Below are 14,843 nucleotides of genomic sequence, written 5' to 3'. Positions count from 1 at the left end.
AGAAAACTACAACTCCCATCGTACCTCGGGGGTGGGGCGCCGCACCCCCGCACTCCATTGGCGGTTGCCTCTCCCCACCTCGCCCCATTCATTGAAGCGCCGCGCGGCGGCGGAGGGCCTGGGCCGTTAGGGGGCGACGCGCGGCTGCCTACGCGGCGCGTGCGCACGGCTGGGAGGGGTGGGGGCTGCGGCAAGCGCGGGCTTCTCGGACCGCGCATGCGCGCTCAGCGGCGACGATGCGGGGGGCGGGGCGGCTGTGGTGGCGCATGCGCGGGGGGCGGCACACGCGGTTGCTGCGGTGACGCGCGGATCAGGCCCCGGTGCCGGCGGCGCCGCTCTCGTGCCCGCCCGCGAACTCGGAGCGCTCGGTGGGTGCGAGTGCGCGGCCGGGCCCTGCCCTGCTCTGCCCTGCCCTGACCGACGGGGCACCCCCCGGAGCATCCTGGAGCCGCGAACCCGGGAGGGGGAGAGCGTTCCCCTCGCGTTTCCCGCGCGTTTCCCTCCCGCCCGGCCTCCTCTGGGGAGCTGCCGGCGCGTTCCCGGTGCTCCACACTTCATGAAATTCTGCCCTCCTGTTCCTTGGTTCTTTCTTTTTTATTTTCAGGGAAAGCTGAGAGCTTACCTGTGGTAGAACTGCGTGGCTAAACTAGCAATCCCTTGTACAAAAATAAAGCTGCTGCTCGTTTACTTGTACTTCGAATTGTTGAGTGAAGTAAATTCCTTTGGTCTAGCTGTAAGGGAGGCTGCTACAGGCATAAATACATTAGCAAAATAGATCTTCGTAAACTGTTGTTAGGGTGTAAAAGAAGGTCTTGGATAGCATAGCTGATTTTTCTTTTCCCTCAGATCCTGACAGGATCCCCTGTTAGTTAAGTATTTTGTGAAGGTCTCACTTGTCCCGGTATGTTTCTGCAGGATTAGTTTGAAATCTTACTCTAGTCCTTACAGAAGTATTTTTAAAAAACAGTCTAAGGAGCATGTATACTGAGGCAATTTCTTCCGTCCTGCGACAGAAAAGGGAAGCTGCTCCTTTAGGGCAGGAGGTGTAAAATGCAAGTTGGGGTGCAAAGATTCCCGTTCTAGCGGGTCGTGCTCACGGCGCCGCTCGGAGGGTCCCGCGGCTTGAAGGAGCCTTGCAGATCCTGCAGCTCCTGCGGCAGGGCCAGCGGCCGTGCCGGGCTGCAGGAGGTGCAGCCCGCAGGCTTTGGTGAAGTTCTCGAGCTGCACTGATTTATATCGGGTAATGACCGTGCGGTTTTAATATGAATGAAGCCTGTACCCAAGTTCCCTTCTGTGGATAAGCTCGAAAGCGAAATAGCTGCAAGCCGAGCTGAGGGCTGGCTTGCTGGGAAGCGTAGGGAAGCTTGGTCAGGAGGAGGAAGCTTGTTTAACACAGAGTTTCCCAGAGTGTCCTAAGTTGCTTTACCCTGGTGACTCTTAACCTTTTCTGCACCCACACGTTGTACAGACTTAATTAACACTATTTAAGATTGTTTAAGATTTAAATATACGCAAAACCTGCTGTGGACCCATGTAAGGTAATTTCCACTGACCATAATTGGCTCGTTTAATTGATTTCTTATCAATTTTCAGCTAAATCAATGTTGGCAGGCTGTAAACTGATTTGTCTGTGTCAGCATAGCAGATTGTATTGATTTAATGGATTTCAGTTAAGAGCTTAACTTGAAACTTTCAAACTTTCTTCTGTAGGTAAGACTTATTCTTGCTCCTATTTTGCCCAAGCTTGGGCTCCAGGAAGTATTTGCTGTTGGAGATAACAACAAATCTTGTTACATTGTGTTGAAAGTGATGTGTTTTGATGCAAAGCCACGTGTAAATGCTTTTGTTTGTCAGAAGCATGCTTATCAGTTTATTTTCAATCCCAGTATGATTAGTCCAAGTTGGACTCACTTGTTGTCTGTGCTGATTTAAGTAAAGATGCTGTAAAATGTTGCCTTTTAAGAATGCGGTGTAATTTTTAAAGTCAGCGAAACTTAAGAGTTCTGGTATTTCCTTCTTAAATTTTGTTTCTACTTGTTAAACTTTGTTGTTTTCCAAGCAAAATGTAAATGTAATTTTAAAAAAACATTCTTTAATGCTCCCCAATGTTTCATTAGTATGAGTCTTTCGTGTAGCACTGTAAGCCAAAGAGCTGCATAAATAGAAACATTACGTGCAAATGAAGTAATGGAAATTTAGTGTGCATGTGAATTGGGCTCTTGGCTATCTTTCAAATACACTTCGCAATTTTTGTGCTCAAAAGATACTGAATTATGTGGAAATTGGTAATTAAACAGCACACTGAAGTACTAAGATGTTTTAATCTCCATTTTCAGCTGATTAAGTATTGTTTTTCAAGGCAACTAGTAGTTTTGAAGGGTAGTCTTCCAGAATTATCTCTTAATTTTTAAAAAAATATTTTAAAATTAATTATTCTCTGTTAACAGCTGGCTGTCTTCTTTAACTGTATTTTGGATGGGATTTTCTTTTACTTCATTGCCATCTATAGAAACGGATGAATATTTTTAGGTAAGTTTTTACACTTAATTTCAATAATTTGTAAAGTTTTCTTTTTATCATCCTCTCTATGTCTAGAACGGTTTTTTTATGTTATGCATTTACTTACAATTGTTGTTACTAAGTCATGTCTCTTGTAGCTAAGTCTGTGTGATATAATTAACATTTTAAATGCACAATACTGTGTAAGAAAAATTAACTATATAGTGGCCAGGTTCAAAACTAGAAATGCTAGAATTGAAATAGTTTTGTAAATCTCTTCTGTGTTCTGGTCCAATAGTATGAGATTTTTTAGAAATAAAGTAAAACATTACAAAAAAATACTGAAATAGAATTAAGAGGATCAAAAGTTATTTTGTAAAGTGTGTGAGAAATCTATAATAGATTTTTAATAATATATGGATATGAACAAGAACTATTAAAATCGTAGTTTAGAAAATTAATACAGGGTTGTTTTTTTTTTTAATTCCTAGTGCTAATCTCCCAGACAAAATTTTTCACCATTCATTTCTAAACTTCAGTCATGTAGTACTGCATGGACATTCAATGTCATGAAGAAGCTAATCTATAAACTCCATTATAAATTCCATTTATAATCCAGATTTTGTTTTTGCTGTGAAAACTTTCTTTCCAATAGAGAAATTTTATCTTCTATGGAAGTAATTTATTTTTTTATTGCTTATTTTTAATTTCTTAATAGCTTAGTTGGTTTTTAATTAAACTTGGGTAATTATAATTAACTGATTTCTACAACCGTCAGCATGTTTTTAACAGGTAGCTAGGATGCAGTAACACATCCTGTACTCATGTGCCTGCTGCCTGTGAAGAGACACAAATGATCTGTAGCTTGCATGTAATATGTATTAGTAATCTTAATGAACTCTTCATGAGTCAAATATTAATAAAAATTCAGAACAGAAAGTTCTTTTGTATTAGTTTTCCCTAAGTAGGTCGATAGTACGAGCAGGTATTGTAGGTTTGGCAGGGGACACTGAGAGTGCAGGTCTCCTCTGATGTGGGTGCACATCAAATCTGAGGTGGGTGCTCTGGTGCCCAAAGGAGTTCAGGGCTCCATCACTGACCAGAGGGTGTTGTGGCACAGTGGCATCATAATGGCACCCCCATGCCTGAGGGACCCTGGAAGATCTGTCCTCATCCACCACCCAAGCACCACTTCTGGAGGGTTTTCTTCTCACAGTTGTTACAAGGTCCGGGTTACAGAGAATCCCTGCTTAAAAACAAAGCCAAACAAAACCAACCCACAAACCAAACAACCACATTGGACACGGCACAAAGACTTTAGCACATTGGCTGTAAATTCAGCAAAGCTGATCTCTGAGTTATTGTGAAGTGAACAGAAGGATTGTGTTCCTGGTGCATGAGAAGTAGTGTTACTGGATTTTTCCACCTTAACACAAATCTGTCTTTCTCTTGGTTGAACAGAGACTTTGTGACAACAATGTGTGGGTTTTGTACTCACTAATGTCACTGTCCGGAGGAGAAGACACAGGTTGGTATTCTAGAGAGGGGATGACCTGTGTAACAATTCAAGTTCTACCAAATAAAACTTTGTACTCTTAAAGTTAATTCATTGCAACATTAAAAAACATGAGCACCAGCACCCACTCCTCTCACTAGATGTAAACTGATGAAAGATTAAGCTGATGTCCTTGAGAGTTTTTTTAATGAGGCAAGCATTTAGTCAAGTGAATCAATTTAGTTAAGGGAAACAGGTCCTACTGAAAATAAATATTTGCTTTTTCTCTTATAAGACTTTCTTTTGCATTTGTTCATTATACCCTGATAATCAAGTTGTACATTTTGAACAAGAAGCTAGCAACCATAATGATGGCTTTCCCTTTTTTAGGTGCAGTGCAGATGGGTGAATCCATCTGCTTCCTTTATCCATCCTGTCCATGTCAGAATGACTGATACATGCTCTTCCCTGCCAAATCTCTTGTGCAATTACAAGAGTTTTTCTCATTAGGCTTTTTTCTGAATTGTGGTCACATAGTTTTCCTAAAATATTTCAGCTTGTTTTACAACATCCATGTGACTTTATTTCTGTATTTTTTGCAGAATCAAATTCTTAATAGCTGCCACTATACAAACTAAATTTTTCTCCTCTTTTTCCCCCCAAGAATTAAGTGGTATTTCAAAGAAAATATCCCTAGAAGTACCGGTGGAGGAGAATGATGTCTTATGGTGTTGATTTCTTGAATTTTTTGTTAATTGTATATAATATAGTTCTTTACAGATAGAAAAGACTGATTTTTTTTTATCTTAATAGCATCATTCATAAGTAAAGCGTAACTTTCAAGCATGAATTTATCAGTAATAAGTGTAAGAGGCAACTAAACACTTTGTTTCCTCTATGGAGGTTTTCCTGCTGTTTAACAAATTCATTTAGGGATCTGGCCTGCTTTTGGAAACCTTATCCAAACCAATTTTTAGGCAGCAGCAGAGTCTATGGGTGGCTTTAGTAGCATATATGCTTATAATACTGGCCATATTCAATGTCTACTGATACTCGAGTAAAGAAAGAAATTGCCTTTATTCATTCTGCTCACATAAACACAAGTACTTTCTGCACATGCCTGTACTTATACAGTTGTAGGGCTAAATGACCCCATCTCTGAATAAAATTCCAGCTGTGTGGATTCTATTGTCCATACCAGTGCTACATAAATTGGAGTTTCCTGTTTCTCAAAACCAGGCATGCATATATTTATTTGCTGTTTTTTTAGTTCAGTGCTGGGGAGGGTTATGTTGGAGCCCATGACAATGGTCCTCAGGCTCATGCTCAAATTAAATGTTAGAAACTTTTGAGCCTGTTTTGAAGTCATTTAGAGTTGTCCTGTCAGGCTGGGATGGTGTTGAGGAATTAGTTAATTTGAACTTAGGGTAGTCATGTGCCCAAGGGAGAAGGGAGCAATGTCCTCAGAAAAAAATTGGGTAATGGACCACTTATATCATGACATAAGTGTTGGAAAGGTGCTGCATCTTTGGATGAAGGAGGCTTCTCTATGAAGTAGTCAAGCAACAGGAATCATGATTGCAGTTTGTGTTTTTCTAGTGTCCTTTTAGAATGATACAGTTATGCATTTTTGCTCAACTTGCCATCTACTCTTACCTGTAAAGAGTAGCCATGGTAAAGCACTACCACAGATATGGTGAAAAAATTGGACCTTAATTGGATAAAAGCTTTTTGAATGTTTTGAGTCCTATTGGAAAGGTTTTACTCCTGTCTGTATAATAGAATGTGCTTTTGTTTCATGGCCTGCAATCCCATTTATTTACAATAATGGTCCGGATACTGTTTTTGAAGTTGCTTACTGTCTGATATGGGAGAATATAAAGTGTTGCTCTGAAATGGCCTTTTCCTGTTATAGTTGTCTGACATACAGGGTCTGGCCTCAGTGTGTATTAGGCAAGGGAGCTAGAAATACACCACAGTTAAATTATGGGTTTGTATCTCCAGGTGGTGCACGAATTCGTGGTTGAAGACTGAAGAAATTAATTTTGCTAAAGCAAGAAACAACAGGACATTAAGCTACTATGCCAGCTTTAGATGTACGCTTCAAAAATTTTCTGCTGCTCAGCATTATTCAGTAATCTTTAACTCAAATTGCAGGAAATATTTCAAATTCCATTCTAACAATATCCAACAGAGAATATTAAAGAAGCATTACATTTCAAATGCCTGAGGAAAAATGTTCTCGTGCAACACCATGGGCATTTGGATCTCACTAGTATATGCAGTATTATAGTCTAGTATTATGCTTTACTCGGAATAAAATGAAAGCCCAATTTTAATTCTATCTCCAAAAACTTGGCATACTGCAGTGAAAAATAATTTATTTGAATGTTGTTTTCTTAATACACTGCAACTAACTTTAAAGCTTCCTCATATAATACTCCCACTATGGCTTTTTGTAATCTGACCCTTTCATTAAGACTTCAAATATATTCCCAAAGACTTATCTCAGTGCTTGCATTGCTAATTTACAAGTTAAAGATTCCAAAGTTACCTAAGAAGTTTTTTTCATTCTATGCAATTTTTCTCTTAATAAGACAAAACTTTTGAGTATCTTTGTAAATATATAAAACACCAAACAGAGGAACAGAATATACTCTTAAGGAAGGTAATATGCAAGCTCAAAATAGAGTTTAATAATATATACACAAAATTCTGGGCTGGGTAATTTGGCAAACCCATTAACGAACTTTCGTAAAAAAAGTGCTGATTAAACCTTTGGGGTTTTATAACCTATATGTGCTGTTTTTGATAGGAAAGCTATTTTGGAAGTGAATCCCCAGTTTACAAGGTTTGGGGGAAAGAATAAAAGTGTATCTAAAAGGTTTATAAAATCACTAGTTTGAATTTCTTACCATCTAAGTATTTCAGTGTTGCCAGAAAAAGGACAAGTGCCATGTTTCTGTTGGAAAAATAAGATCTGTGGTCTTTAGAGAAATAGAATTGGGCTCTTCTCCACCTGCTGCTCACTTTTTTTCTGTTTGCACTTGACTGTCACAGAGGCGTGTCCAGGAGAATGCCAATACTGTGATGTTTCTTACCTTCATGGAGTTTCACAAGAGGCAGTTTTTTAGCAGAAGTGGGTCAATTTTCTGTGTAATTGGGCCACTTGTGACTCCCTGACAAACTAGATTGGAGGGGAATGTGATTCAAGGACTTGAAACCTGCAGGGAGAATTCAGAACAGCAGCATACTGCAGATGGTTTATTTGTTCAACGTAGCTGTATGGGACATAAATTAGTGAAGTGTCATTAACAATACCATTAGTTTAACTGCAGAGGCTCTGTCCTTGCTAAATGAATGCCACTGATTTCTGTAATGAAAGCTGGGAATCCTCTGCAGTGCTGGTGACATCAGCTTGCCTCCTGAGGGCTACTGGTAGGCTCTGAGTTGCCACATCCTTTTTCATGGCAACTGAGACCTACTGAACGTTGATAAAGTATCTTTTTTTCCCATCATAGTTGGTCCCGGGCAGTTGTACTCAAACTTCTGAGTGAGTAGAGTGATCCATTATCTTGTATCTGTAAAATCTGACAGATGGTTATCTATTTGAATGTGCCTCTGAGAAGACAGGAGTATCCACTGCAGTGCAGTAACACTATCTAGTAGCATAATTTTTAGACAGAAATGACTAAACTTTTAAAAACTGTACCTGTAAAGGACAGTCTATTTTTGGAGGATGCTTAGGTGGTTTTGTAAATGTTGAGCCTGTCTTGCTTGAGAAATGGAAGGCTTGTAAAATGCATTAGAGAGTTGTGTTGGAAGAATAGGTGTGTATGGACTTCAAAATCATGGCATTATGTGGCATTATTTCCAATTTTATCATCAATTTAAAAAAATTTCTTGCTTAATGGTTATATTGGCTGTTCCTGAAATAGAAGTATAAAGAAAAGTAGGCACAAATATAAAGCTTAATGTATAAAGCTGTTTCCACTCTTTTGTACCTGATCTGTGTACTTAAGTAGATGCTTCCCAATCCACTGTTTTGCCAGTTTTTGTTGCAATAACTTGATCAGATGCAGCGAATTGCAATGAGTTGTCTGCTGCTTTTGTCACAGAATCACAAAGTGGTTTGGAGTGGAAGGGACCTTTGAAGTCCAATGCACTGTGGACACCTTCCACTAGATCTGGTTGCTTAAAGCCCCATCCAACCTGGCCTTGAATCCTGCCAGGCTTGGGGCATCCACAGCTTTCTGAGCAATCTGTTCCAGTGTCTCACCCCTTCAGAGTAAGGAATTTCTTCCTTATATCTAATCCAAATCTACTCTCTTTTGGATAAGAACTGTTGCCCTTGGTCTTGTCATTCCAGACCTCATGTAAAAAGTCCTTCTCCCCCTTTCTGATAAGCCACCCTTATTGATAGGCTATCATAAGGTCTCCCTGGAGCCTTCTCTTCTCCAGGCTAAAAACCCCCAAGTCTCCCAATCTTTTTAAAAAGGGGAGCTGTTCTTTTCCTCCTCCTTTCCGGTCCTTTTTTGTGGCTCTTTTTCTAGAGCCACCTCTCCCTAACAGGTCCATACCTTTCTTTGCTGGGGGCTTCAGAGCTGGATGCAGAACTGTAGGTGGAGTCTCAGCAGAGCAGAGTAGAAAAAGAGAGTCCTCCCCCTTCTCTTTTTTTTCACTTTTTAGATATTGGAAGATTTTCTTTGTAAATGTAATTAAGTTCAAATTGAGACAAAAGTCATAGTGATGTAATGTCAGTAAATGAGATGCAGCTTGTGACACAAGTTATATGAAAGCCCAGAATGTTCCTGGAACACTGCTGGCAAAGTCCCCTACCTCTTAGGGGTGCTGTTAACTTTGTTACACTTCAACTTGTGGCGGAGGTCTCTTCCTGTGGAATTCAGTCTAAGAAAACTTGTACTGGAAAATTTGTAACATAATGCCATTCTTGTGTTAAAATACATAATCAGGACAGCTATGAAAGAGTGACATTGGTGGGAGTTTAATTTGAATAAATATTCAGGTAGTAATCACACCTTACTTCTTGGGACTGTTGCAGAATAACTTGATTAACTGACTTTTAATCAAAGAGTAAATTAAATATTTATATTCTATAGAGATCTTGCTGGAGTAGCTTCTTTGGCATCTGCCAGTGATGATATTTAACTTTATCAACTTTTTCCTCTTGCAGGTTTTTTGATTTGTTTTCTGGGTATAATTTTTTTTTTAATGTGGTATTGGGAAACCCCTTAATTGTCTTTTTCCATCTGTCTCCTTTGTAATATATCAAGTAGTATCCCTATTTAGTAAATGACTTAATAAATGAATTTCACTCTGTCATGCTTGTTTTCTGAATCCGATTACCAAAGCTGCAACACTTAGAGCTTCAGCATGTGGCTGAGCTCCAGCGCAATGGCACACAATGTGCAGGTGGTTGAATATTCCTTAAGAAGCAGCCTGTAAAATATGCCACCCATAATGCCAGTGAATAAATGCCAACTTCAGCATGAGTGTTCTTTTAAAATGTGCACCTTGCTGAGGTTATTAGTCACTCTGAATTCAAGGACATGTGAGTGCAGCCTTTGCATAAAGCTCCAGGAATGGCCTACCTGTGAAGTGCTGCTGCTTGATTTTCAGAAGATGGCATGCTGTGAATTTTAAAACTCCCTCATCGTGGATGAACTGCAGCAAATGCCATTTGGTAATTGAGGCCATGTAAGTTAGTTATTCTACTTGTATTTCTAACAATGAAGTTTAAAAAAATCTCTTTGCTGAGATCAAAGAAATGTTATCATCATGAAAGGAAATACTGCATTATTTGCCAAATAGGGCAAGGAAACAGAAGAATGAAATTTCTGCATCTTTTCTAACATATATATAATTATAATCTGTTTCATGGATTAGTGTGAAGATTATGCTGTTGGCCTTCTGTTTAAAAATAGAGGAATAATGAAAATGGTGAAAATATTGCTGCTTCCTTTAACATGAATGAGGATGAGAAGGAAGCATCACACAAAATTGTAGCAGCAACTGACTTTAATTTGAGAAAATCCAACCCAGACAAATATTTTGGGAAAAGAAATCCACAGATAGAAGTGAGACAGACCCTAAAATTGTATCAGTCCTAAAAAGACTTATGTAAAATAAAGGCTTGAGTAAAATACAGAAATTATTTAACTATGGGGAAATTACTTCCCCCAGCCACAGCTATTTAGTGGTTTTGTTTTGCTCTGCCACTTGTGTGGATAAGTTAATTAAACTGTATCTTTTACATCTGTGAAAATGGAAGGAGCCAAATGTTGCAGCTAGCTAGAATGGTCAGTCACAGCTCTTTTTGGAGAGAAGATACCTCCACACTGCCTGGAATGAATGCATTTTTAAACAGTGTTTATTATAGGTGAGAGAGCATGGATGAAGCTGTGGTGGGGTGACCCTGGCTGGACATCAGGTGCTCACCAAAGCCTGTCTCATTCGCCTGCTCAGTGGGACAGAGGAGGGAGAGAAAATACAACAAAAAGGTCAAGGTAAGGACAGGGAGAGCCAGTCACTGTCATGGGCAAAACAGACTCAGCTCAGTGAAATCAGTTGAGTTTATTAGCAATCAACTCAGAGTAGGATAATGAGGAAATAACTGTGTTATTCCTAAGGCAATGGAGCTCATTGTTGGTGGGCTCAGCCTTGTCCAGCAGGGAGTCCTTCCTGGACCCATCTGGCACTGGATCTGCTGGATATAGGGAATGCTTCCAGCAGCTTCCTCAGCTTCCTTCCCTGAATGCTCCTGCTACCAAAACCTTCTGTGCAAACACAAAACAGAAGTGTTTAAAACCAAAAAAAAAAAAGAGGGAAATATGATCTTTGTGCTGGAAATTGTAGTCCAAAATTTGCTAATTATTAAAGTTTCTTTGGAATACATGGGATTATAGGATTGCAAAAGCTAATCTATAATACAGTCACAGAAAACATGGTAATAGGTAACTGCCATGATATTTTAAAAAATTTTCTCATTCTACTTTTTTTTTTTTTTTTGAAACCTCATAAAAGCAGGTTATTTGCCAGTGATTGACTGATGCTGTAAAGGCATCCTTGTATGTCTGTCTCCAGAATAATTATCACATTCTAGGTTGTGTGCTCAGTACTACTGTTTCCATTAGATTGCCATTTACCCGTGGTGTAAATTGGAACTGCATGAGAAATGGGTTGGTAGAAAGATGGGGTCAAATTGTGATCTGATTAATAATTAAAGGATCTGAACACACCACTTGAAATTTTTGGCGTTGTCTGATTCCTTATCATTTCAGTTTTTCAATTTTATTACATATCAAAGTAGGCAAGCTTCTGTGAGATCTCATTTTTTGAGGAAAGGAACAGAGAGAATGTGCACCATTTCAATGGCTGTTCATAATTTGGGGCTGCCAAACTAATGCTATTCATACTGGCTTTCTGTCTTTTCAGGCAATTAAGTGATATATATTGAGGTAATTAAAGACAATTGCTTGTAATAGCAGAAAATTATTATAATAATTTTGTTTTCAAGATAACAATGCAAATTTATAATTTCTGTGACCACATCCAGAGCTTTACTACCAGAATTGACAGGGAGACCATAAATAGTTGTTATTCCATTATGCTAAATGTCAGGGGTATAAATTTAACTCTGTTTTATTTAAAAATCCATGAGGACAGGTTATGATCCTTATGTTAAATGGAAATGCAGCAGTTAAACCTAAGCCCATTCTTGGTTTTCATAAACTTCTTCATATTTTGTTGCACCTTTTGGACGCAAATCATATACACAGCTTGAAAGGGCGTGAACACTTTTTGAAGGTTTTAAAAGAAGACTTTAAATTAATGTTGAGGTGAAAGAAAAGCAAGTTCCAAAACGCTTCCATTTTGCAATGATTTCATCTGGTAACTCCAAGCCTATTACCAAATTTGGTCACTTGTATGCTATTCTCTCATGTTCTGTGGCATTTACAAGATTCTTATAATGACGTTTTCTTCTCCAAAACTAGGAAGACCTTTGCTGGCAGAAGCTGTTTTAAAAGTTATTTTAAAAACAAAACAAAATACATCTTGCTTTCAACAACATAGCCTGGATGTGATGCAGTCAAGAGGCGCATTTAATTGTCAGTAACCTGGGAAGTTGTAAAAAAATGTGCAGCTTGGGCTATACTGAGTGTTTCTATTCAATTGGACTTCCTTTTACTTTGTTAATGATTGTGACTGAAAAGCTTCATCAGGGTGTAAAGAGCAGTCATTCATATGAAGGACATTCATATCTATGTTTGTTGATCTTTGATAATGTGTTTAAATTTGTTTTTTAAAATGAGGTTTATCAGTTTAGAGGTCATACAGATGTAGTGAAGGTATATGCTGTGTTGAGAATCAATGCAGATTATTCTGATGCCATTCACACTAATTGTACCATTGCCAGTTTCTTTATTATGTTATGTTTTGTTTTCCCCGTGGACTGTTGCGGGCTTTGTCAGTGTAAATTTTAGTTATGTACATAATACTGCCTATTTTAAAGGCATTTCACTCATTACTTTAAACACCTAAATTTTTAAAGTGATGTAATAATACCTGGGTTTTCTAAGTATAATTGCAGGGGGTTTATTTAAAGCATTTTAATAATCTCCAGTTTTGCCTGTTAGCAAGGTCCTTTTTATCCTAAGAAACAAAAAGTGAAAGACAAGCAAATGGTTTGAGATTATATGGATAATTAAGTTAATGGTCCTGAAATAGAACCTGAGGAATCAAAAATGTGGTAGAGGAGCATCAAGATGGTTTTCTACATGCTAAAGGGTTTGGACGGGACATGCAGCAGAGTGACTGAGGGAATCACAGCCTCAGGGGTTTATTCTCTGTCTTAAGCCAAAGCTGAAAGTACAGCAGGAAGAGCCCCCACCATGGCCCGTTGTGTGCAGCCCCCTGATATCAAAGGTAGTGCAGATCATTGGCCTCAGAAAGGACCTGTATTGGAACTATTGAGTAGATTCAAGTTCTGAACTTTTGTCGCTGGTGAGGAAGCTGCTTCTCTGTCCTCATCTCCCAGGTTTCTTGCTGGGCTTTTGATGCTCTTTTTGCAGTGGTTTAGCAGAAGTTGCTGTTCATGGAGCCAAGTGCTTGAGTTTGAGTCTTGGCAATAAGCCACAGGACAGCCAGAGTGGTGTCACTCAGACAACTCCTCCTTCTTTTGAAGTTACGAAAGCAGAAATAGGGTCCCTTTGGAAAAGGCACCTGAACGGAATAGGTGCCCTGACAGAAGTCGCTTGGTAGAGGAAAACAAAGCCTGGGAACGTGGTGCATTAGCACCACCATGCACTAGAGGGCCCAGGCTGCATATAATCATTTCCCAAGAAGGAAAATGGGAGTAGGCTGAAGGAACTTTTGATATTAGGAGGAGAAAGAGCTGTCTGAAGCCAACAGGGCTCAAAACAGGACTGAATGTGGGGAAAGGTGATAGAGTGACAAATGCATTCAACCTGAAAATGGAATCAGACAAGCATGTTCCCCTGCTGAAGAAGGGATTTAGCAACTTTGAACTCAAAATCATGTGATTTTTCTCCCTCCTCCTGGCTAGATTAAAAAGGGGAGTGATGTTTTTAATATTATATTGTGCTTAACAAACCATTGCGTGCTGTGTCAAGTTCATTTTCCCTATCTGCTCTGGCTGAAACCCATTGCTATCTGCAGTCTAGCCTGAAGGTGACAAGAGATTTGAATCATTGTAATTAGGCACTCATCATGCTGCAAAAAGATACAACTATCTTGATGAATCAGTATGAAGAAAATAAAAAGCTGTGGGTTTTGTTTTTTTTTTTTTCCTTAACTGCAGTTGATGCCTGGAAATATGAGAGCAGGAATGAGCTCAGCAAGAACTGAGGCAGCTTCCTCAGCATGACAACTATTGTCATGTTCTCTGTGCAGGAAAAATTGAGTGGCTTTGCCCCTCCAAGTCCTGTTGACACCTTCAAGTGTTCTTGGACCTTTCCCAGGTTTTACTTGACAAATATTTTCATGTGTGCCACTTCTTTCTGATTCTGAGAAATACACAGAAAGAATTCACTTACGCACTTAAGCGAGAGCTATGAAATGAAGTATTGTTTGCCTTTTAGGATTGTTGCTCCAGGGCTCACTTTTGCTGTAAAGTATAAGTGATGAAAAAGTGGATCTGCCCAAGTTTGTGGTTGGATATGGCAGAAATAGGGTATAAGGAGCTTTATCCCACTGGGGAAAGGCATATCCATGCACACCAGAAAGTAGGTTTTGTGATACTTATTACAGCTGTTTTGTATTGATAACCAAATTTTGTTCTAATTTTTGCCTGTATTTTAGAAAAGGTGCAGAAAAAAATCCTGAAGTACGTACGGCTTTCACCAGGTAGAAATGCATTGCTATTTTCACCTTTTCTTTCTGGGAACAGTGAGTTCCCCTTCATTCTTTTTATCTGAAGATACTTCATTTTATCACTCATCCATGCATCTTTCCTCAGAGCCTGGATAACATTCCTTTTTAAAGATGTCGCATTGTTCAAAAATGAATCAGGGAATGGCATTTATTGCCCAGTAGCATGCCTTATGAACAGTGGAGTTTTGTCATAATCACAGAGTGTTTAAATTCATGGTTCTAATGCCAATTTATAAGTGCTCTAGTTTTCAGAAGTGAAATGTGACTATGGATTTACGTACTTATTTCAGTAGTGGCAACTGAAATGGGATAACATACTTTGGGAGGAGCAGGGAGCAAGCAGAATGTTGCTCACCCTACATGACTACCTGTAATAGATCTTTCAGAGCTTTGAAGAGTGGGTGTTTTTAATGACTATGTTGTATCATTTGATGGA

At 39.1% G+C, this 14,843-nt stretch overlaps 1 protein-coding gene across 6 annotated transcripts in view; it reads left to right on the top strand.

Annotated features, from left to right (window-relative positions):
* The first annotated feature begins 281 nt into the window (after positions 1–281).
* WDPCP (WD repeat containing planar cell polarity effector) overlaps positions 282–14,843 on the top strand; it is a 147,135-nt gene continuing 132,573 nt past the window's right edge. For 3 of the 6 annotated variants that reach the window (XR_007777174.1, XM_030236108.2, XM_050972666.1), the window contains exons 1-2: positions 282–368; positions 2,448–2,529. The gene's annotated coding sequence lies outside the window, so the exon portion shown is untranslated. Of the gene's footprint in view, positions 369–1,922; positions 2,007–2,447; positions 2,530–10,382; positions 10,522–14,843 lie in introns of those variants that run through there. The other 3 variants (XM_050972667.1, XM_050972668.1, XM_050972669.1) reach the window with 3 other exon arrangements.

The sequence above is a fragment of the Serinus canaria genome, chromosome 3 (genome assembly GCF_022539315.1).
Source record: "Serinus canaria isolate serCan28SL12 chromosome 3, serCan2020, whole genome shotgun sequence".
In the NCBI taxonomy this organism is placed as follows: Eukaryota; Metazoa; Chordata; class Aves; order Passeriformes; family Fringillidae; genus Serinus; species Serinus canaria.
This window is presented reverse-complemented; position numbering and strand designations above follow the sequence as displayed.